Source organism: Neopelma chrysocephalum, unplaced genomic scaffold (assembly GCF_003984885.1).
Source record: "Neopelma chrysocephalum unplaced genomic scaffold, ASM398488v2 Primary Assembly neopelma1_147, whole genome shotgun sequence".
Taxonomy (NCBI): domain Eukaryota; kingdom Metazoa; phylum Chordata; class Aves; order Passeriformes; family Pipridae; genus Neopelma; species Neopelma chrysocephalum.
Genome location: NW_020897809.1, coordinates 15,223,285 through 15,245,725, shown reverse-complemented (window position 1 = coordinate 15,245,725; position 22,441 = coordinate 15,223,285). Strand labels below are relative to the sequence as shown.

The window sequence follows — 22,441 nt, the reverse complement described above, 5'->3', positions numbered from 1 at the left end:
AAAAAGATGGGGGGGGGAAAAAGAAAAAAAAGCTAAAATGTATGTTGACTGAAATATATAAACTTCCAATGAAAATCAATTGGTATTTATAGCTGCTGAATAATGCACTCATTACTATTCATTCTCATTACTGTGCATTTTGCAACTGTCACAAAAAATATGGTGACTGACTGACAGCTTTTAAAATATTTTTACGCCTCAAGAACCAAAATAGCTGAAAGAGAGCTGGAATTTGGAATTCAAAAAAACCTGGACAAACTGCCAATAACACAGCAACCTAACCTTCTCTTAATTTCATTTTTTTGTGCAAATTTGCCCAGTCTTCTGAGTTAATTTGAGTCATCATTTTGCTTTTCTCCTTTTTTTGTGGGGGAAAAGAATCATGTTTCCCTCCTATTTGGCTTTACTAAGCTGTGAAAAATCTCTGTATATCAGAAAGAGTACGAGCAACATTTTCCCCTAATTAGTCCATAAAAATGCTAATTTCTCTAATGAATCAGATTGAAATATCACAGGAGTAGGTAATAGCACAAATCTAGAGTTTGCTTATGGGGTAGGCTCTTGCTAATCACTACCACAGCACTGGGCAACTCACGAAACCAGTCCTATAATGAGGTTAGAGAGGTAAAACATGCTCATCTTAATTTTTTTGAGAAAAAAAAAAAAAGAAGACAGTTACTTGCCTATGCAGTCCCAGCAACCTTGAGTTCATGTCTACATGTGAAGAAAACCAGACCCCCAGTATTTACAGCCCAACCCTTCCATCCCCACGCAAGCAGAGGTCCTCTGCCTGTTTACTCAAGCTGAGGATGGGGCTATAAATCTTTATTCTGCCCAATTTCATTGCTAATATAATCCATTTCTGAGACTGATAAAATAACTTTCTTTTTTTTTCATGGACCAGTAGCTAATAATGTCACCACTTTGAATTACACAAGACTGAGGTCATTGTCTGTCTGCCCCATAGCATCTCTCTCTAATTTTCTTCCTGTCCTTACACTTTTGCTTTTGCCTTCTCTGCTGGTACATACTGAGGCACTTGTATCCAGGAAGGAGTGGTCTTTCTCCAAGTCAAAAATCTAGTAGAATCAATGAGCTCTTAGAGGAAATCTCCTAGGGTTTGACCTTCAGGGTGGCCTTTTCCTCTTTAAACCCCATGTAAAACAGCGATTCTGCCAGTCAATCCTCAGTGAAAGATTTAAAGAAAGGGACTGTCGCCCATTGGTGGCACCAGAAATCTAAGCAGGAATTAAGCAGCTCGAAAAAGCCTTTAAATTCAACTTGCCATTCTCCCAGAGCTCTGCATATATTCTTCATGGCCCTGTGTTCCCTGAGCCCTTTGATCATTCCATATTGAAGTAGTCTCTTGTTTAATACGCAGCTCCGATGACTCCACGATAACATCAAAACAGAAGGGAACAGAAAGAACATGAAAGAATATGAAGTCAATGGTTTCCCCAATCACAATACACAAACAGGGCTAGTTAAAAGCCACAGCTTTACAGAGCTGCCTTTATGCTCTCACAAAGCTTCACGCAGCGTTAAGACCAACTACAAACTGGGACTAATGATTAAAACTACATTGGGCTGCCTTTCTTCTGCTTTAATTGTTGCTGGCTTTGCTCAGAGGGATTAGATCCACAAATCCAACACCTATCTTTGTGCTTCAGTCCAGAAGTCTATTGCACCAGCTGGTCTAACCAATTTTCTGTTAGAAATCAGGGCTTCCAGGACAGGGCTTCCTCAATACATGGAAGATGCACACGTCTGTAAAACATGGTCCTTCATCCTTGGACCATCATGGAATGGTTTGGGTTGGAAGGGACCTCAAAGATCATCTTGTTCCAACCCCTGCCATGGGTAGGGACATGTTCCAGTAGACCAGGTTGCTCCAAGCTACATCCAGCCTGGTCTTGACCATCTTACAATAGAGCTCCAACCATCCTCTAACCAATTCTAGAGGCATTTTGAACAAGATGCAAAAAGGGAGAAGAAGTTTCATTGAAATCTGTCTTGTGCTCTTCTAAGAGCATCAACTCAATTCAACAACAACAAAAAAAAGAAACAAAGCCTAGTTACACAAGATTTTCTCTTCCTGATCTCCAACATCTTCCTGTTTCAGTGTTTACACAAAACTCCTCAGTATGTTGTGGAGGCCAGACAGACGGAAAAGTCGATGTCTACTGTCTAGAACTGATCTCACACTTGGTTCTCATGCCATATTTCTTGGCTGCCTACACTCATGTTAATCTGCTAAACCCATTTGGAAAGCAACATATCACTTGTCCTCAGTTCTATTATTCATCAGACAACCAGGATGGCAGCTCCATGACTGGCTGCTAATTATCCTTTCCCACTGCATGTCAGAGCCCGTTGCATTTTCGGCAGCAATTTATTCTTCCTCCCATGGAGTCCTGAGGTGGAAGCTGAGGCCTATTGAAGTCAGTGACAAAGGCCCCATTGACTTCAATTGTGTTGGGAATTCATCTTTTAATGGGAAGAGACCTGCCTAAGTGTTATTTAGTGTATGATGTCAACACTGTGAGATAACAATGACATGAGAGTAACATGCACATCACCGGCGGTGCCAGCACGGGACACGGCCCTCCAAGGCTCTGTCACATCCCAGACAGGATCGTGGCACCTTCTCATTCCAGCTGCCTCCCAGCACAGAACAGCCTCATGTCTGGTCAAGCCCAGTGCACACAGCACGGTGTGTAACTCCTGGGATTTGCCAGGATGATGGAGACATTCCCTTTGCTCCGTGGGCTGGATCCATGCTGAGCCCATAGCCTGGACTGTTCAGATCCAGTGTCTCAAATGGAGATACAATCCCTGTCTGCAAAAGCAGTTTGGAATAGCTATGGAAATATTAATTCACAGTGTACACTGCACCTGAACTTCTTTAAGAGGAGCTGAAAAGACAGTTAGTGAGATGGCAAAGGAATCTCACCTTTCCCTGACTTCCTATTTCTCCTCCTAGGCATGCTGGCAAGAGGGACAGCACCATTGTCCAAAATGCTCATTTCTTATACAAAAAATTGTAGTTTCCACCTGAGAGTGTTTTGCGTATGTAAATGAGAAATGAAAGCTAAAATCCAAGTGTTGCTTAACACACTTTCTGAATTACAACAGGCCTTGAGGATGGTTTTGCTGCTTTGTTTGGGTTTTTTTCCTTTCCAAATAAGCTATCCTGACTTGTCTTTTCCCTCACCTATTCCTACTGCCTTACTCCCCCCAGCTTCCACAGACCAAAGTGTTTCAGTTTTGTGTTCACTCTCAGCTGGAGGACTCCCCTTGCCTGAACTCCCAACTGGAAAGAAAGATGCTCAAGCCAAATTCTCAGCACAGCCCATGAGATTTTATTCAAATATATTTTTTCTGTGCTTCTGTATGAACTGATTTCAACTTGCTGCTCCTTTGTTCTGTGCAAGGCTGGTTTTCCCTTTGCTAATCCTGTACCACACAAGCCAGCTGACCTCTGAGGAAAAGGGAAATCCATTCTCCTCAGTCAGGATTGGTCTCTGGAGCTTCTAAACCACTGAAGCCTTTTACAATCCTGAGTTTGCTTTTTCTGATGCATCCTAATATTGCTGTTGTTTAAAAAAAATTTATGCAGAAAATTATTGCTTAAATTAATAGCAATTCTTATCTATGGAAGTTCAAAAAGAAGAATGATAAGAATCAATCATGATTCCTATGTAATATGGGCTGTGACAAAGCTGTGGAAGTAAAGATGGATTGTAAAAACTATCTCGAAATGTGAAGCAGAATCCACAAGACTAAAAATAAATAAATAAATGAAAACCAATCTGCACTGTACTGGTTGTTTGCAAAATTAGAACAATTAATTCTGTGTAAACTAACCTATCAGGAAAGCACACTGTGGGGATCCTGACAGCTGATATTGCACTACACTGTATTAAGGAAAGAATGATTTAATGAGATCCCTGGAGAGTCTCAATGGACTTGGATCATCTTCTCAAAAAGACCATTTTTACCCCATTTAGCGGCCAGTATGTTGCATCTCTGATACACACGTGAACAGAAAGAAAAAAAAAGGAAAACCCCACCTAAAAAGCACTATTAACACAATTATCAGCACCAATAGGAATTGCATCTTTCAGGATCAAAAAGGACATTATGTCATTTTCAATATATAAGAGCCATCAGAAATAACATCTCTATCCTAAAACTCACTGCACTTAAAGCCACTTACAGCCAGAACAGCAGCAGCACAAAGAAAGCTTTTACACACAGGGGGGTGTGAAAAAACACCATAATAATAATAATAATAAAAATAAAATCACAGAGTGCTTGCCAGAACAATCTCCAACCTGACTTTTATTAATATTTTATTTTTCCTTAAGTAAAGACCTAGTGTAGAGCTTGCAAAATACAATAAGTGCCCCAGTTTAACATTTGATTTTTCAAATAAAGTGGAGAAAAGCACCTTCAGCCCCCAAACCCAAAATGGCTGTATTTCCAACTGATCACTTGCTGGAAAATAACAGCTGGGAAACAGCAAGGCAGAATATCTGATCAGGAGCTTAGTGCTAGGGTTAGAAGCTGTTCTATTTGCAGATTCTCTGCAAAAAACATGTATAACCACATTTGTGTCTCCAGCCTGAGCAATCAATATTCTCAGGTTTCAAAACCTTTTCCAGGGAAGTCTGTGGATTTTTCTCACCATCTGATCTGTTTACCACAAGTGTTTCTGCCTCAGATTAGAGGGGCAAACCCCTGAAAATTTCAAATGAAGTGCAAATAAATAATAAACCAACAAAGGAATCCTTATAAACATTCAAGCCACCCTGTAAATTAAGATGAATTACCGTAAATTAAGATAAATTACTGCATTTCCTCTCCAACTGTACTGTTAGGCTTGATGTAAGTACCAACTCTCTACATCACTATCATAGGGCTGGACAGCACTAATATAAACCAGGCTGTGATGCCAGTGTTTTGCAATTTCAGCAAGTCAGTAGCTTAAAGATTCAATGTTTTAAGGAGTTAACAGGAATACTCAGAGCTTAAGCATTAAGCAGTTAATGAATGCAAATCAACATGCCAGAATATGCTGAATTATCATTGTGCTGCTCCCAGTTCACCTGGGCCAGCCCATGTGACATCCTCTGCCATGATCCCACCTGGACCACGAGACACCCCAAAAGAACACTTGGAAGAAGCCAACCTGCAGGAGACTGCTCACAGGCAGCCACCACTGAAGCCTGTTCTCCACAGGGAAGTGGATTCCAGCCCGTATTAATCACCCCTAATTGATTTTACAACACTAGGAAACCGAAAAAAGAGTTCAAATACAGTCTTTGAGTCCTAATATTTACACGGGCAAACATTTGTTTATCTGTCAGCTGTGTAATCTCAGGGCCTCTGCAGAGCCCGGGACAGTCTCTTAAGTAGCTTTCTCCAGTTTTGATTAGCTGCCTCCATAGCCAGCCCTATAAATATTCCTAACATTTGCACCCAGTGGACTAAGTGTTTTGTTGAGCAGACTAATTGGTTCACAACCCCGGCTAAGTATCAGCCATATCATCCCTAACTGCCATGGGCTACGATCATCATTAGCCAAGTGACAATCTCCCAGAGAATTTGGGCTCTTTAATCTCTGCTCTCCCCGAGGACATCAGACTTATTGTGGGTTAAAGCCATCAGAGTTTGCTCTCACTCCTTTCTTACTCTCCGTTCTCAGCACAGAAGGAAAAACCATGTGAACGTGGTGACCCAGAGGAAGCTCATGTCCACACCACCCAAAAGGGACCACGAGATGTTACAGATCTTGGGGCCAGCGCTGTTGGGGCAGAGGGACAGATCCTGCCTGCATCCACATCTCCACAGTTTCCAGGAGAAGTGTAAATTAACAGATCCCAGCTGAAGTCACACCCTGATGGAAGAAGTCCTTGAACTTCATCTTTCCTTTTATTGACGCCACACTAACACCAAAATGTCACAGCTGGGACAATCCCAGGGGCTGCAGAACCACCCTGTGTGTGAGTACACCTGCCCTGAGACCCAGCTGTGGTGGGGAGAGGAAAACTGAAGCAGGAGAAGCAGAGAAAGAGATGAAACACAGGGCAAAAGCTGGAGCAAAAGGTGAAAAAGAGAATATAGGTGGGAAGACGAAAGGCAAAGTGAGAGGACATCATGTCTTCAGAAGAGCAGAACCCACACAGAGAGTAGCAGCTCCAGACAATGCTAACCTAAATCTGGAGATTTAGGGAAGAAACAGGGGTTTTCTCTTTGTTTTGTTTCATCAGGAAGAAAAATTTCTGCACCTAAACTCAGGAAATACTTTAAAATGTTTCAGGTCTGGAGTGTTAAGTTCTCTTACTTCAAAAGACACACAAATCACAGACACCAATTTACTGACATAGCTCAAAAAACCCCACCACAATGAAGAAGGACATCATCTCCTCATTGCACCTCTCCCCATCCAAAGGGAAATACCTCAACACAGACAAAAAGCCCTTCCTGGCCCTCTGGATTCCCTGCTTTCAGACCAAATTCTTCCTCTTAAAAATATTCCTGCCCACTGCTGCTGGAGATTCACCTGAGCATTTCAACCCCAGAGGGGAAATGAGATGTTAAACCACTACTCACCATGTGAAGGCAGAAGGAAAAAAAATCCAGCTTTTCCCTGTTGGCCTTTATGAGTTTTATAGATAAGCAGGGTTATTAAAGGATGAAATCAAAGCAGCTCTGATGGACACCTCCTGTCTCGTGTCCAAACTTGTCCCAAGGCAATAAACTCTGGGGTTTTGGGACCAGAGCTTCACCCCAGCAGTGTCCTCCCATCACAGCAACCCAGCAGCATGAAGAGTTTTATTTTTCTTTGAGTCATGCTGAGAAATCTCTGCAATTTGTAGCTTTGGAAAGCCTCCACATTCACATTTAATTTGAAATTATATCCTCCCTGTCAAAACATGCCTGGGGGCAAGTCACTTATGAAGAAAAAAAAAAAGAAGAAAATATAAATCTGAATTTTCCTGTCTGCTCTGAGTCATAACATCTGCCACAGATGTCAGCAGCCAAAGACAGGAGGATGTTCTTCCTCAGAGAGGAGCACCAAAATAAAGCAATAGCCCAAAATAGAAGGAATCTGAATCACCTCTGAGGCAAGACCTGATTGTTAAATATTAGGAACAAATATTAGTACATGAGCTTTCCAGCACCTCTCATGTGCCCACACTAGGCAAAATACCAAATTACATACCTGTCTATTGAAAAAATAGAAGGTATAAATGCACTTGTATGTGTATACTCATATAAACACACACATTACAGGGGTGTAATGCCAAGTTTCAAAGTTCATGCCTCTGGAATAAATCTAAAAATTTGATATGCTCCATATTGTGCCTGAAAGGGAAACAACCAGAAGTGAAGCAGCTCATCCATGTTGCTGGTACTGTGATTATTTTCAGGGAAGATAAATGTAATATCAGATGCAAAAGCTCAAGGCAAAAGCTACTGCCTGTTGCACAAAATGGTTTGGAAATATAAATAAATATATGAGATATACAATCATTTCTATGAAGTGCTGTGGTGGTTAAATAATTCTATGCAAAATTTAACTAATTGTGTGTACATATAGATATCTATATATCTATATATATATCTATATAGATATATCTATATAGATAGATATATACATAGATAGATAGATAGATAGATAGATAAATAAAAACACCTTTTCCACTCAATCTACTGCATCTTTAGGAAGGGACACCCAGTTCAAAGGGAACTGGGGAAACCTTTGCAGGAGACAGTTCCAGAATAATCTGTCCAGGGAGACATTAATTTCCCCATCCCTATATTTAGAAGCGACCTATGATCTAAAACATGAGCCTTCCTCGAGGGTCAGAAGAGATTTGTTTCATTTTATGCAACTGAAGTTAAATTCACAAATAGCCCCTGGCCTTCAGGAGGCTGAAGGAGAAGAGGGTTTGGATTGGATTGGGTTTTTTTTTCTACAAAAAAAATAAGAAAAATCCCTTCAATAGGAAGCATCTGCTCAGCAGCCCAGGGTACTCAAGATGCAACTGAGATGGGAGATCCTGTACAAAATGCCTTAGAAAGGGCTAAAAATAATTATTATTAATAATTATTAGAAATTTAGATGAGCTGCTGATATATTCTGACCTTTGACAACAAACGTTCAAAAATTATAAAAATAGAAAGGACTAAACGAGACAAAAATAAGGAAAATATTAAAGGTCCCTTTAAGAAAGGAATGAAAAGAATTATCAGTATTTCATGTACAGACCAAGTGTTTCAAGGAATTGACATGACAGACTTAAGTATTTATGAAAACAGGTGAAACAGGGTCAAACAGTCACTTCAATGATCACATTGGAATTAAGAGACAGCAAGTTTAAAATGGGGAAAAAAATCACAATAATTAACTTTGTGAACTGTCTGACACCAGACTGTTATTGATACAAAGGGCAGAATGATTGGAAGAATGATTAGATGTTTAAAGTGTTAATAATAATACTTTCCCAAGCCAGGATAAGAATTTATAAGGGCTATTGATCTCATGTTTCAGGATGGAAGCCAAGAAGTAAATGCTTGGGAAGAAGGGACAAAAATAAAATAAAAGAAATCTTTCAGGGACACTTTGCTCCTTAATTGTGATTGTGAGAGTTCAGGGGAGGAGGGAGGAATGTTTGGGGTTGGGGTTTTTTTGTGGTTTGTGGGGGTTTTTTTCCAGGCTGTTGAGTCATCCAGTATTAGTTACTAACAGGGAGAGGATTCCAAGTTAATTGGATCTTTAATCGGATTGAATAGGGTAATTCCTACCTCTCTGCGTTCCTAATGGATGTCACAGTGTCAGGAGTTAAATGCTGAAGTGCTGCTCTGATTTGAGAGCAGCTTCTGGGGAATTCTTAGGCAAAGACAATTACTGAGATGTCCATTGAGAGAGAAAATGATCATGAAGGTCGATACACTTCCAACAGAATTTCTGAATAATTAGTTACAGGTAGGGCAGACACTCTTGAACGATATTTTTTTCCCCTCAATAAATAACTTTATTACCATTTATCACTTTTCCTAGTTCCAAAGAGAACATGACCATAATCAGCCCAGGTTCTACACTCTGAAAACTGCTCCTCAGTATTGCTGGCAATGCAAAAGGTTTGTGACCACAATAGGTAGAAACACTCAACCCATGCAAAGCTGCAGGTAATTGGATGCTCTAATTGATCACAAAGAGTTTATGTTTCTGTTAAATAGTCCAAAGGAAACACGCTGCCTTTTTCCAATGAGAAGATCCTGAAATAACAACTCTCTTCAAAGCCAAAAACAATAGAGGAAATGTTGCTAAACAAAGGTAATAGCTTTGCAATGGAGCTGTAAAAAAAGAACATGTGTGAGTTGTTTCTCTCCCCGTAACCATCACAGAAACATTCTCTGCTGTGGATGTTAGACAGAGCTTTTGAAATCTTCCTGGAAAAGTGATTTCCACTCCTGGCTGAAGAATTTCCATGAAGCAAAATTCCTTTCAGCCTTTAAGGCATCTGTTTCACTTCCATTAGAACTGAAAATCCACAGAAAAAGACCAGCAACAAAATCACCTGGACCATGATTTTGGCTGAACCACTGCACTTCCCCACAGAAGAAACACAATATTATGTTTAAATGAATGATTGCCTCGTTATTAGGCATCGGAAGCACTTGTAATACAGTATGTTTCTCCTTGGAAAAAAAAAAAGTCAGAGTCAATGATCTGGTAAAACTATTTCAGGAGGACAAAACCACACAGAACTCGTCAAAAAAAACAGCTGAGACCACGGAGATTTCCCTGCTGGATTCCCTAAAATTTGGTTTAGTGGTGTAAATATAGGGCTCGTGATTTCTTTTAAAACTGGTATCTGTAAGACTGATGCCAACAAGGTGGAGGGCACAGCAGAGCCCACGGGGAGGACTCTTTGCTGAACATGGAGACACAACTTTCTTCTCCCACAGCAGCAGAACAGGGGGCCGACGGCGCCAAAAGCCCGAACCACAAATAGGTTTCTTCATCATCATTAGCAAAGCACAGAATCCAAAATTGCTGTTTTGACTAGGAAACAGATGATTCCAGCCCTGCCAGCACTCAAGGTGCTTCCAATGCCAAGACTCCCTTTGCTGAGACATATGCTCCAATACTCAGAAACAGAAGCTCTGCCTCCAGTTGAAACTCCTCTTTTTGTCCTTTTGGCGCTTCTGTTTCTCCTTTTTGTGCTTCCCACGTAGGTTTCTCCTTCTCCTTATCTTCTCCCTTAGATTTCCTTCCCAATGCTCACAGATTTTAGGGCCTTTGCATCTTCCTGCACGTCACAGGCAGTTTGTGCTTTTCCCTACCGCTGCAAATAACATCCAGTAACTTGTGTTTGATTGCATCACACAAGGTATCCCCTCTCAGTTTGAACAAATCATAGTTCATTCTAGTGCTTAATCACAGATTTAAAAAAAAAAGTCTTTAATGTCTAATTTAAAATTGTCTGGCTCCAACTACCAGCTATTGGATCTGATTTTTCTTTTCTCTTCTTGATTAAAAAGCTGGATATGCTTTCCCCCTGAAAATACTTGTCCCTGTAATCAAGTCCCTTCTCAATCCTCTTTTTGATGAGCTAAGCAGATTGAGTCTCTAAATCTCCCACTGCAGGGAATTTTCTCCACTTTTCAAATCAATATTGTGGTTATTTTCTTGACTCTTCAGTTTTGTAAACCCTTTTTTTTTCAGCTGCTGACACCAAAACTGGACATGGTTTTCCAGCATTCTCATGGACTCAGATAAAAACTGTGTCAAAGGATCCTTCAGCCCATTGGGAAATCATCTTCCTTTCTCTGTCTGCTGTGACCCCTCCATACCCTTTCACCCTGGTCTCAAGGCCACCCTCTTCCAGTGCATTGCTCAAAGCACAGGCAATTGGAAGGAAAGAAGAAGAGGCATCTTGCCAGCCAGTCAGTCACTCCATATAACTTATTATTTCTACACTCCCAGTATTGCCTCACACACAACTTTGGCAGCAGTCAATTAATTTTGGTGTTCAGATTATTGATAAAAATGATCAACAGTTTCAGGACTAGTTCTGGTTCTTTTGAAATCCCATCAAACCCACACATCTTCCAGTGCATGAGCCTCACTTACAAATACCTGTTCAGCTCTGTCAGCTAAGTCTTAATCCATTAAATAAAGGCCTTGGAGCAACTTGAGATAGTGGAAGGTGTCCCTGCCCATGGCAGGGGTTGGAATGAGATGACCCTGAAGGTCCCTTCCAGCCCAAACCATTCCATGATTACATGAAACAAGATTGCTACCAGTCCTACACACCAGCTTTGTTGGGTTGGCTTATTTTTAACTGAGATTTCCAAATCTAACACCAAAAACTCTGCCACAAAGCTCAGTTATCCACATCCATCAAACCTGTAACTCCACGAAGAACCCTTCTCAGAGGCCTTAATTATCTCGCTAGTCTTTAACTCTATATTAATTCAGTCCTCTATCAATTTTCCATTATTTTTCTGGGATTGGTGCCAAGCTCTCCAGACAATCATCCACTACCTCCTTCTGCTTTCCCTCTTTGCACATGGACTCCTCTGGTATTCCCACAAAACACCAAGATACCGAGGACAACAGAGCCAAAAACACTTGGCCATCCTTGTGTGATGTATCACCCTACCTTTTCCAAAGATAATAACCATGACTTTTTCCAACAGACACTTTATGCCTTTGATCAGTCTCACCTCTCCCTCCCACCACCATTTCTGTCCCCCCACCCCAGTTTATCCGTCACAAGGTACAGAGACACCAAATCCAGTGGCTGAGGACAATACAGGCCAAAAAGGTCATCACCAGGGCCTGCTCGTGAAAGCTGTTTAAGAAGCTTCAGTGTTCTGTTCTGGCTGTAAAATTTGATTTTTAAGAGATCCAGCTTTGACCTATCTATATATTCCATCAGGAACTGTAATGGTAGGACACGGGGTAATGGGTCCAAACTGGAAGAGGGGAAATTTAGGTGAGATATATGGAAGAAATCCTTCCCTGGGAGGGTGGGGAGGCCCTGGCACAGGTTGCCCAGAGAAGCTGTGGCTGTCCCTGGATCCCTGGAAGTGTTCAAGGCCAGGTTGGACGGGGCTTGGAGCAGCCTGGACTAGTGGAAGGTGTCCCTGCCCATGGCAGGGGGTGGAATGAGATGGTCTTCAAGGTCCCTTCCAACCCAAACCATTTAGTGGTTCTCTATGATATCTCCTCAGTGAGCAGTTTTTTCCCAGTGATGCCCATTTCCTTCCCCCCCACCACATCCTCTCAATTCCCTGCTCCAGAAGCACATTTAGCATCCCAGAGTAATTGAAATTCCAAGTCCCAGCCCTGCTCTGGGTGATCCTAACCGAACTGGACACCCTCTCCTCTCCAAGGTGTGCACTAAATTGCTGGATTAGCAGCACACACTGTAACGTGCTCGGGCACTCGGAGTATCAGCTGTCTCACATCATTTACCTGCAGCCAAGTTACAGTTCAATTACTGAAGTAATATCTCATTCAGGCAGAACAAAGAAAGGAAAAATATGCAAATGAGTGCATTTAAATTCACTTAATTTAAAGGCCTAAAATTTTTAAGGGCACATTCCCTCTCTGGGGACATTTGGGTTCAGGGATTATAAAATACATGAAGCTATAAATGGTTAAATGGATTGTCATTGCCTGAGCATCAAAACATTGCATACATTATTCTTTTCAGGGAGTGCATTATATAATTAACACTGCCAATACACAGCATTCCTGACCATATCCTATCCTATGCAAGGATAAAACTTGGTCTAACTACCACCCATTACAGGGAGCTTTGTGCACAGACAAGCTTAGCATACATTTTGGAGGATCACAGTGGAATAGGTTTGTATGGAGAATGCTGCTTATCTGCTGAATACAAAGATCATTCCAATTTTTTTGTGATCCACATGATAAGATTGTGAATAACCCTTCAGGTTTGTTGTCCGTTGGGGTTTGGGTTTTTTTTTTAATAAACACTGAGGCATATTTTACATGCACCAAAGATGAATTTTTCCTCTTGCTATGCAGCTGGAATTCTGTGAGGTTTCAGTGCACAGTGATGTCTGACAGGGGGAATGGCTGACAGTGAAAATCTGCTGCACTGGCAGGATAATTAGGTACAGTGCTCAGAAAGGCAGGATCCTGCACACGGGGAAGTAAAGGGGAGAAACTCCCTTTTCTTCAGGGGCTGCAGAACCAAACAAGCTGTATTACAAGAAAGATGGAGAGAGACTGTTTGCAAGGGCATGTAGTGACAGGACAAGGGGGAATGGATTCGAACAGAGTAGATTTAGATTGGATATTAAGAAGAAATCCTTCCCTGTGAGGGTGGGGAGGCCCTGGCACAGGTTCCCACAGAAGCTGTGGCTGCCCCATCCCTGGAAGTGCCCAAGGCCAGGTTGGATGGGGCTTGGAGCAACCTGGGCTAGTGGAAGGTGTCCCTGCCCAAGGCAGTGGAACTGGATCAACTTTAAGGTCTCTTCCAATCCAAACCACCCTTTGATTACTTTCTGGTGCCACCACACACACCACACTTCACCTTTAATAAAGCTTTGTTCTATAATACAACTCAAACAGCTCTCAATTTTCAGCAATTCCCTGGGATATAACTTGAAGCTGAAAAGGCAAGTCCGAGCATTTCCCAGCAGGTAGGTACTGTCTGGACAGGTATTAGCTGAAAACCAGGGTGGTGAAATCCCAGGTTGAGTGAGTGCTGCACACAGACAGCAGGGATGCTGCAATTCCACAGGCTAAGCAGAGATAATCAAAATCCCAGATTTAGGTGAAAGCCTAAGTCAAACCTCACGCAGTCAATAACAGAAAGGTGCATTTGTCATGCAGGTGGTAAAACCTGAGCAATTACTGGGGATTTCAGTGGAACCCTGTACATTTAACGAAGCAGGTCTGGCTTAGCTTTGTGCAGCTGGGACAGACCTTTAATCACTGTTTCTCTATAGCTCACACGCCACAGTTGTCACTTGTGTGACTCAGAAAACTCCAATATTCATTGCTGTTTCCTGGCTGTTTGTTTCTAGTCAAATTAGGAGACGAGGATGAGCCACTAGAGAGGAGACACCATCACAAAGCTCTCAACAGGAGTGTTTGTGGACACGATTCTGCAGAAGCCCAGATGGCTGAAAGTCAGTGTAACTCAATCATCCTCAGCTGAACCACAGTCATTTATATCAGTCAAGGACCTGAGCCATTACGCCTACTTCTCAAACTGGTTAGGTTGTAAATTAGATTTTCATCACTCCTGGGACAAAAACCTGACTCTGATGAGGTCAGGGGGAGTTTGACCATCCATTTCAGTGGCGCCGTGACTTCACCAGTGCTTTTCCTGTGCAATATTCAGCCTGAAAAGTCACCACAGTTTATCAGGCTTTCCTAAAAATGTATTAAATTAAAGCTTCCATTAGTACTTGCAGATAGCTCAGTCCTGTGTTACTTACTTCTGCTCAAATGGAACCAAAGGAATATTTATCACAACGGAATTTGGATTTTAATGACCAAAATAACTACGGTTTGAGCGACACCTCAGCAGAATTCAAAGTAAGCACTGAATACAGTTTATTCCTGCAGAACTGAATGAAAAAAAAGATCAGACAGGACATTCTCTGGCTTACAGCAGGTCAAAACAGAAATCCCCTAAAACCTATTCCCTAATGAAATTTTACGAGAGCAAAGTCATTGGTGGAGTGACATGAAAGAATAACGTGTGAAAAATAAAGCACAGGACCCTTATCCAGGAAAAGACTTGAGCAATAACAGAAATTTTAGGCAATAAGTTCACTGAAATCAGCAAACAGGTTGTGGTTTGGAGTATTTTGCCTGCAAAGAAGTAAACCCAACAACGTTAGGCAAACGAGCATGGATGCAAACATCCACACAGACCTGGGTCAACCAGCACAAACCACCCCAGTACCACAGAGGGGAGGATTTTAGGGATGAGATAGACAGATCACACTGGGCTATGTGATCAGCCTTGGGAAAAAAAAAAGGTAGATGCTTCCAAATCTGCAGACAATCTTTTATTATCAATTCTCCGATTTCAGTAAACTGCAAAAATAATGGTGTATTTTGTGAGCAGGTCTAATAATAATAATAAAAAAGCCTTTGAGTTAATCACTCCTGTTGCTGAAAGCATTGTTGTGGTATTTTTCTAACAGAAAAGAATCTGCCCTGGAATAATAATTTTACTTTCCCTATAAGAAGAGCAATCTTTCATCAAGACTAATTTTATTTCAAGCACTGGGGATACAGCACTGGCACCAGCCATTTTTTACTGAGACATTGTTCCAGGTTTCCATCGGGTTTAATACTGTAACATACACGTGACAGAACTGAGCGATGCATTTTTCAAACATCCTCTAAAGCTGTGGGAATACAGTCCTTAAAGGCAGCCCTCTCTCCTTTCAAGTGCCACACAAGCACAGCAGGCAGCATTCAAAGCCACCTCTTCTGTGTCAGCCAGCAGGAAAGGCTGACAGGGAATTGCCTGTGTCACACTCCAAAAGTCACCAAAGGAGACACGGACTGAAAGGTGGATGGGCCCAATCCTGCTTGCTTTCCCCCACCCCCACCCCCCCTCTTAGTGGATTGCTGCCTAACCAATTAATTTTGGCCTGAATAGCGACTGCCAGCCTTGCAGAGTCATCCCCAGGGCCTCCCAAAAAAATGGAGACACTTGAAATGAGATTTTTAAAAGCACCAAAGTCATCTGACTAAGCTATATTGAGAGGACAGAGGACTTTGGCTCACTGAAATGCCTGGGTTTCTTTGGAAGTGGAGCCTTGTGCTTTCACTGCTTGGCTTGATTTTAGTTACACTTTCTATTCAGGAGGGCACTGAGAGTCCCCAGCCATCAGACCCCCTTCCCATGGGTCCTTCCCACCTTTAAAGTTACAGCTCTGTCCACCTCTCAAAAAAAGAAATGCACAGAGGTGCTGCCTCTGATGCTCCCACGAGGAGGAGGTGGCAGGAACAGCACCAGGCAGGTGACACCAGCAGCAAGGTGAGGTCCAGGCTGAGGACCAGGAGCACTCCCAGAGCAATGCAAAGGCCACTGGGTGCTGTTCTAAGGATAAATGTCATGGCAGGTACACAGGGGTCACCTTTCCCCACCTCCCTGAGTGCAAAGGCAGGGAGGATGGAACAGGGACACCACAAGAAGCTCCGTTTCTGCCCCAGCGGGTGTTGGGAGGTGACCTGTGAGAGCCTGGCGTGGGGCTGTCCCCGAGGCAGCTCAGCCTGGCTGACACACCAGCTCTTACAGCCAGACTAGGAACCATCTGTTCAAAATATCCTCGAAAGCTGCACTCTCACAGAAACAACCCTGCCCAGCCTCGGCCCTTGGCTCCTTCTCCTCCAGCTGCTCAGAAGTGGATCCAGACTCTATTTCTTCCACGCCAGAGAACAGGAGCAAAGACATGGATGAGTCCAAGCAGGCTCATCCCTGTCCTTCCCAATGTCCCCTTCACCCTCCCTAACTCAGTCAGATCCTCGCCACACCTCTGATTTAATTCCATCTTGTTGCTGACAAACAACAAGAGAGAAAAAACAAACAATAGGAGGAAACCACCTGAAATCAGCAATTTTCTTTATAATTGCAGAAAAGAGAGGGCTAGAGAAAGTCAAAAGAAAATATGAAGACTTAAAATCCCTAATGAAGAAAGCAACATAATTCTTGTCCTTACACGGAACGGGATCTGCACCTGGAGATCACACTGAAAACAACAAACACAATAAACAGTAGTTTTAATGATAAACTGAATTTCCATCTGCATTTTTTTGAGTTTTATACATTCAGGTGCACTGAAGAAAGAAGGAAACATCTGCTAGAGAATGCTGAAGCCCCAGAAAATAACATATCACCACAGCCAGCACTCCATGGGCTTCATAGGGGGTGTCTGGACAAGCCAGGAGGAGAAACCCAAGATACCAAATATTACCATGTACCTTCATCTGCTTATAGTGCAGAGGCAATCACTGCAATGGCAAGTGCTAATCAGCATTTGGGTATGCAAATGGACTTAGAGAAGTCTATGCATAAAACAGATACAAGGAGAGTGGCTGGAAAAAATAGAAGAGCCAATTAAAGCAACCTTGACTTTGAGGCACTGACTTTGTTACATAGAAACAACAGGAAAAAACCCAACCATAACAACACCACCACAAAGACAAACAAGCTCACATTTACCTCAATCTTTGCCTAAGTCTCTCTGAGCCTAGAAAGGCAATTAATTACAAGCCCACAGCTTATGAACCACTATTTTAGCCTAGGAATACTGACAATGAGTTGAGATTTGGTTCAGTGTAGTCTTAGCAGACCACTACAACACCCCCTTCTAGTCCAATATACAGTAAATCATGCAATACTCCAGTTCTTTAAAGAAGAGAAATACCTGGATTCCTTTTTCTCATCAAGAGAGAAGAAATCTTCCAGAATACCAACTGCTATCTAAATAAAATAAATGGCATGGTAGCCTGCAGTTGAGCCTGCCCTGGTGTGCTTTCTCTTAGTTACAATTTCAGAAGGGGACATGTCTATATTAGCAAGCAGCAGAGCCCAAAAGGGCGTAGATAAGTAGAGCAAAACAGTGCTGGGAACCCCAGATCCACCCACACACGTTGCAAAGGCTCTGCTTCAGCTCCACTCAGGAGGCCACGGATGAAAAGCCCATTAGCAGCTGAAGTGCACAAAGTAAACTCCTGACAGAGATATTCTGGCTTAGGTTCAGCCAGAATTAATCCAGTTTGTGAGGTCTCCCTGCAAACAAACACCCAGAAGTGGGATGGGACGACTGCAAGATACCCTTCCAAGGTTCTCTCCGGAATTAAGGTGTCAGCACACACAGACCCAAGGGCAACAATAAAGAGTTCACTGACAAAAGTACAATTCAGTGAATATGAACTGTCTGCAGGGTGCCACAGCCTGGTAAGAATCAGTGTTGGCACTTTGGGTATACAACCATGATAACACTGCTCTTCCATCTGCTCTTCAAGTACTAAATCTTTTATTTCCTTACACAGAACAGATCTGTTAAGGAACCAATGTCTTCCTGGAGAACAACCCAGCAGAGCTCTCCAGCCACAGGATGGGCCAGACCATCCTGATGTAATTCAGACAATGATCAAACAACACATTCCATGTTGCATTTCATAATGGAGTGTAACTGCAGGATCTCACAGCTCAAGACCAGCATGAGGGGAACTGTTCAAAAAGCACTTGGTAGATGACTGCCTTTGTTAGGACTTACGTGTCCCACTAATGATTTTGGGTTTTGCACAGAAGTCTAACCAAGAAAGAACAATTGAAACTTATTCTAAAACACTGAGCACACCACCACCAGAATGTGCTTTACAAGATTCCTGCTCTGTTCTGACCCCCAAGCTGCTCCCCAGGCTCTGTACTGGGACATTAATTTTCATTACACATGATTTAAGGTTGTTATAAGGTGGGCTTTGTGCTCACAAAGAACCCACACTCTTTAACAAAACAGAATTTCTACTTTACTGGACAAATATACCAAAAGAAATTGTGGCATCTTGGGGGGTTGCTAAGCAACCAAGAGCTCCAGTGTCACTTGTTTGTGATCAATTCAAGTCATTCATCAGGCTCTGAAGCGCCAGTTCAGGAATTCCAACAAAATCTATGCCTTGGGAAAGCCACGGGGACTTCCTGACACACAATAACACTTTCTTTCCTCTAAGATAAACTTTGTAGATGTTCTTTTGATCTGCGTGATATGTTAATTCATTATTCTTAACATACTGCTAATGGGAAAAGCTATAATTAACTAACTACAGCATTGTAACTCGTGCAAGATAAACTGAACTAATTAGTAGTGTTTAAAGTAGTCCCTGTCCTCTCCCACTGGGAAAGGAGTGGATCCTTTCTTATCACAGAAGCAACTGCCCACAACATCATTTTATGTAATGAATAGATACCTTTTTGTTTCATTTTCCCTTCCAAGCAGAAGTGATAAAGTACATTTTTATTGGCAAATAAGGTGGCTACAATCCAAGCTCCTTGAGGTACGTATCCATGTCGTGAATAATGTTATCTTTCATTTAAAAGAAGGCTTATCTGTTAGGTTTCTTGGGATAAAGAGGTGGACTGTTATGTTTCCATTCATTAAGTTTAATTACCGAAGTAACAAATCCTAAATGCCCATGATAATGACACTCACACTGAGTTAAATGTGCTCAGTGTATATTGCTGAAGCACAGTCTCTTTATTTCAGCCTCATATTCAGAATTCATTCCTATTTCAATAAAAATCAATAATAAACAGGAAGAGTTCAGAAACAAACTGGTTTGGAAGCTGTGTGTTGTGTATGGGAAAACTTCAGCTGCTTGATTGCTGACAGGTGGTTTTTTCTAAAGATATTACATGATCATTTCACGTGCATTGGGCAATATTTCAGAAGAAACTCCAATGCATTCTGCAAATCTTGGTATCTTATCTTTTGCATCCTATTTTAATGTCACATGATCTGGTCTTGTAGTTCCTCTGCAAGCCACACTCCACTAACAGCAGATGCTCAGCCCAAGTGAAGACCAGAGAAACTGGCTAAAAAGAATTTCCTAATTTTTTAACTACCCTTTGGAAGAGGTGGGTGGGGTTTTTTTGGTTTGATTTTTTTTTTTGAAATGCAAAGAAAATGTATTATTTTTAAGCAACAGCAAAGTGTTAACACAGCAGCAGTTGTGCTCTTTAATACTTCCCATCAGGAAAAGCCAAGCAGGGGTTCACGGGAAGCAGTGGGCAAAGGATGACATGCACAGCTCCAACAAGGCAACACTGCCCATGTGTTCACAATTGAGCAAAAATTACGTATTCATTTAAAGTGCAGGCTCTTTTCCTCCCTCTCCTTCTCTCAGAGCTGCATCTAAAGTCATAATATTTATTATTTATTACTTATGGAATGGTATTTGGGGGAGCTCAGTCACACCAAAGGAACCTTTGCCAACAAAACAAAAATGCCACCTGTCCACTCTCTGGTGAAATTTTCCAAAACACGTTGCAAGCAAAACTACTCCCATGTGGTGCTGAGGATGAATTTCCTTATTTTCTATCTGTTATGGTCCAATACCTGTACATTATCCAATATACCAGAGCTTAGCCCCTTCCTGCCCCAAAATAAGATGCAAAGTACCACTAACCATAGAACGTGACTATATCATATTTCTAGAAGTGATAGGTGAAAAGTCTATGTACATTTACCGTGTCTGACTATTAGAAAACGGAACCTTCTTGCATCCTGAAAACCCAAACCAAGCTGAGCCCACCAGTGCTCTGACCGTGCAACAAAAATCAATAACACACAGTGCACAACACCGAGGTTTAAAGATTCCTATAGCTCTCCTGCAGGGCAGCACGGGCACATCGCTTCCCCAGGAAAAAAAACAAACTGGGGACTTTTGCAATTATTTAGGTATTGCGGGGAAAAAACACACAAAATCCTCTCCAAAATCGCTAGGGGAGAAGAAACAAGTGTTTGCCACAGAGGCAGGACACCCGGGCTGGCAAACTTGAACGCAACTAAGCCGACACGAGAGTGACCCGCCGTCCTCCAGCCGAGCCCCCCCGGGCCCCTCCATCGCCCCCCGGGTCCCGCAACCACCCGCAAACTTTCCCCGGGCAGCGGCTCCTCCGCCCGCAGGACCCGCTCAGAGCGCGGGCAGCCCGAGCATCCCGGTGGGGAAGGAGAAAGGGGAAGGACCGACCCCCCGGGATCCCCCCCCGGGGCACTCGCCAGGGCTGAGCCCGGCTCCGCTTCCTCATTGCTCCGCAGGGCGCAGCCCAGGTGCGGTGCCGGGAGGAGGAAACCCAGTTCTAAAATAATGACAATAATGATTCCAGAGGGTTTCTGTGGCCGGGCAGGACGAGGGGAGGTGGCTGCAGAGCAGCCCCTTGGCTGGGCACCCCCGGACCCCCCTCCCGGTGCCCCCGCGGTACCTTGAGCCCGGCGCGGGCGGAGGGTCGCGGCAGCGGCGGCTCCGCAGCCCCGTCCCGGCGGCTCCGAATTAATCGCTCCACCCCGAAAGAAAAAAAAAAAAAAAAGGGAGGGAGGGAGAGGGGGGAGAGAAAAAACCCAACGCAAGCACCAACCACCCCAAACCCAGCCCCGCTCCACACCCACGAGGAGGGAGAGGGTCCCTCCGTGACTGGCATCGCTATCTCCTCCGGCGGAGCTTACAGGGAGCCATGGCAACGAGCCCCGCGCTCCCCAAAGCGCTGCCGCCTCCCCCGGGGGTCGAGCAGCTCCCACCCCCGCCCCGGCCCCGCTCCGGATCCCACCTGCCCGATCCCAGAGCCGGCACCGAGGAGCCTCCGCCCGCCGCTCCTCCGGGAGGCACCTGGGGATGGCGGGAGGGACCGGGAATCGCGGAGGGAAGGAGCGAGGAAAGGGAGCCCCTGCCAGCCCCCCGCCCGCGGGGATGTCCCGCGCCCCGGGCAGGTGCGGGAGGGGCGCTCCGAGTGCCAGCCAGCCCAAAACCACAACGGGAGGAGGATAAAGGAATGGCCGAGCTGGGGGACACTGCCCCCGGCAGGACCCTGGGATGCTGTCGCTTCGTCATGGTGGTCGCCAAAATCCGGCCAAGGAGGGGAGAGGCGCTGCCAGGGAAGAGACTGGCCCCCGCCCCAGCTTAGCCCTTTTTGGGGTGCAGAAGTGTCGTTGCTTTTCAGAGGAAAGGATGAAAATTGGGAAAAGTCCAGCCCTTCCTGCCCCACAGCTCTCCCCCTGTAAACTGCCGTGTACCAATCATCCCATCACCCGGTGTTTCATACATCCACACCTCTGAAAAATCCCTCTTTTCCTCTTTTATTTTTGCTAACACCCCCTCCTAACACCCCTTGCTGTGTGTGCTCTCCATGATCACAAACCCAGATCAGGTTGATGTGTGCACCTGAGTGCCTGTGTGTGGTTCACCACAGCGATCCCCGGGTGGAATGGGCTAAATTTTTAAGTGATTGGTGAAGACAGTCGTCACAAATCTGCCAGTCATTGTCTTAAGCACTCCTTGCAGAGAGGTGGGGAAGGTCAGACATAATCATTTTCATGAGGCCTCGGACTTCTCAGACGATTCTGTCTCGCCGATGACCTTTGGGTGTTTTGCTTTTCTCTGAGCTCTGCCTAATTCAATGAGCAATAATCACAAAGTAGCATTCACGGACATTAAACCATAAACCCACCCTACCGAATCACAGCCACACTCACGGGGATTATCAGCATTTGGGTTAAACATTTTTTGGACAGTGGGGGTCGGAATTTGTTGATGTACTGGCCAACTGATGTTTATCTCTAGCAGATTTAAGCAGGTGAGCTTACTATTTGGCCAGGAAGTAAATAAATAAATTTAAGAAAAGGTATTATA

The 22,441-nt window shown here is 43.5% G+C and overlaps 1 protein-coding gene across 12 annotated transcripts in view; it reads right to left on the bottom strand.

Moving 5' to 3' along the window:
* The window catches only part of CHL1 (cell adhesion molecule L1 like), a 137,072-nt gene extending 115,686 nt beyond the window's left edge, over positions 1-21,386 (bottom strand). For 10 of the 12 annotated variants that reach the window (XM_027700429.1, XM_027700426.1, XM_027700437.1 and 7 more), the window contains exon 1: positions 21,021-21,081. The gene's annotated coding sequence lies outside the window, so the exon portion shown is untranslated. Of the gene's footprint in view, positions 1-21,020; positions 21,082-21,362 lie in introns of those variants that run through there. The other 2 variants (XM_027700427.1, XM_027700431.1) reach the window with 2 other exon arrangements.
* Positions 21,387-22,441: the final 1,055 nt, after the last annotated feature.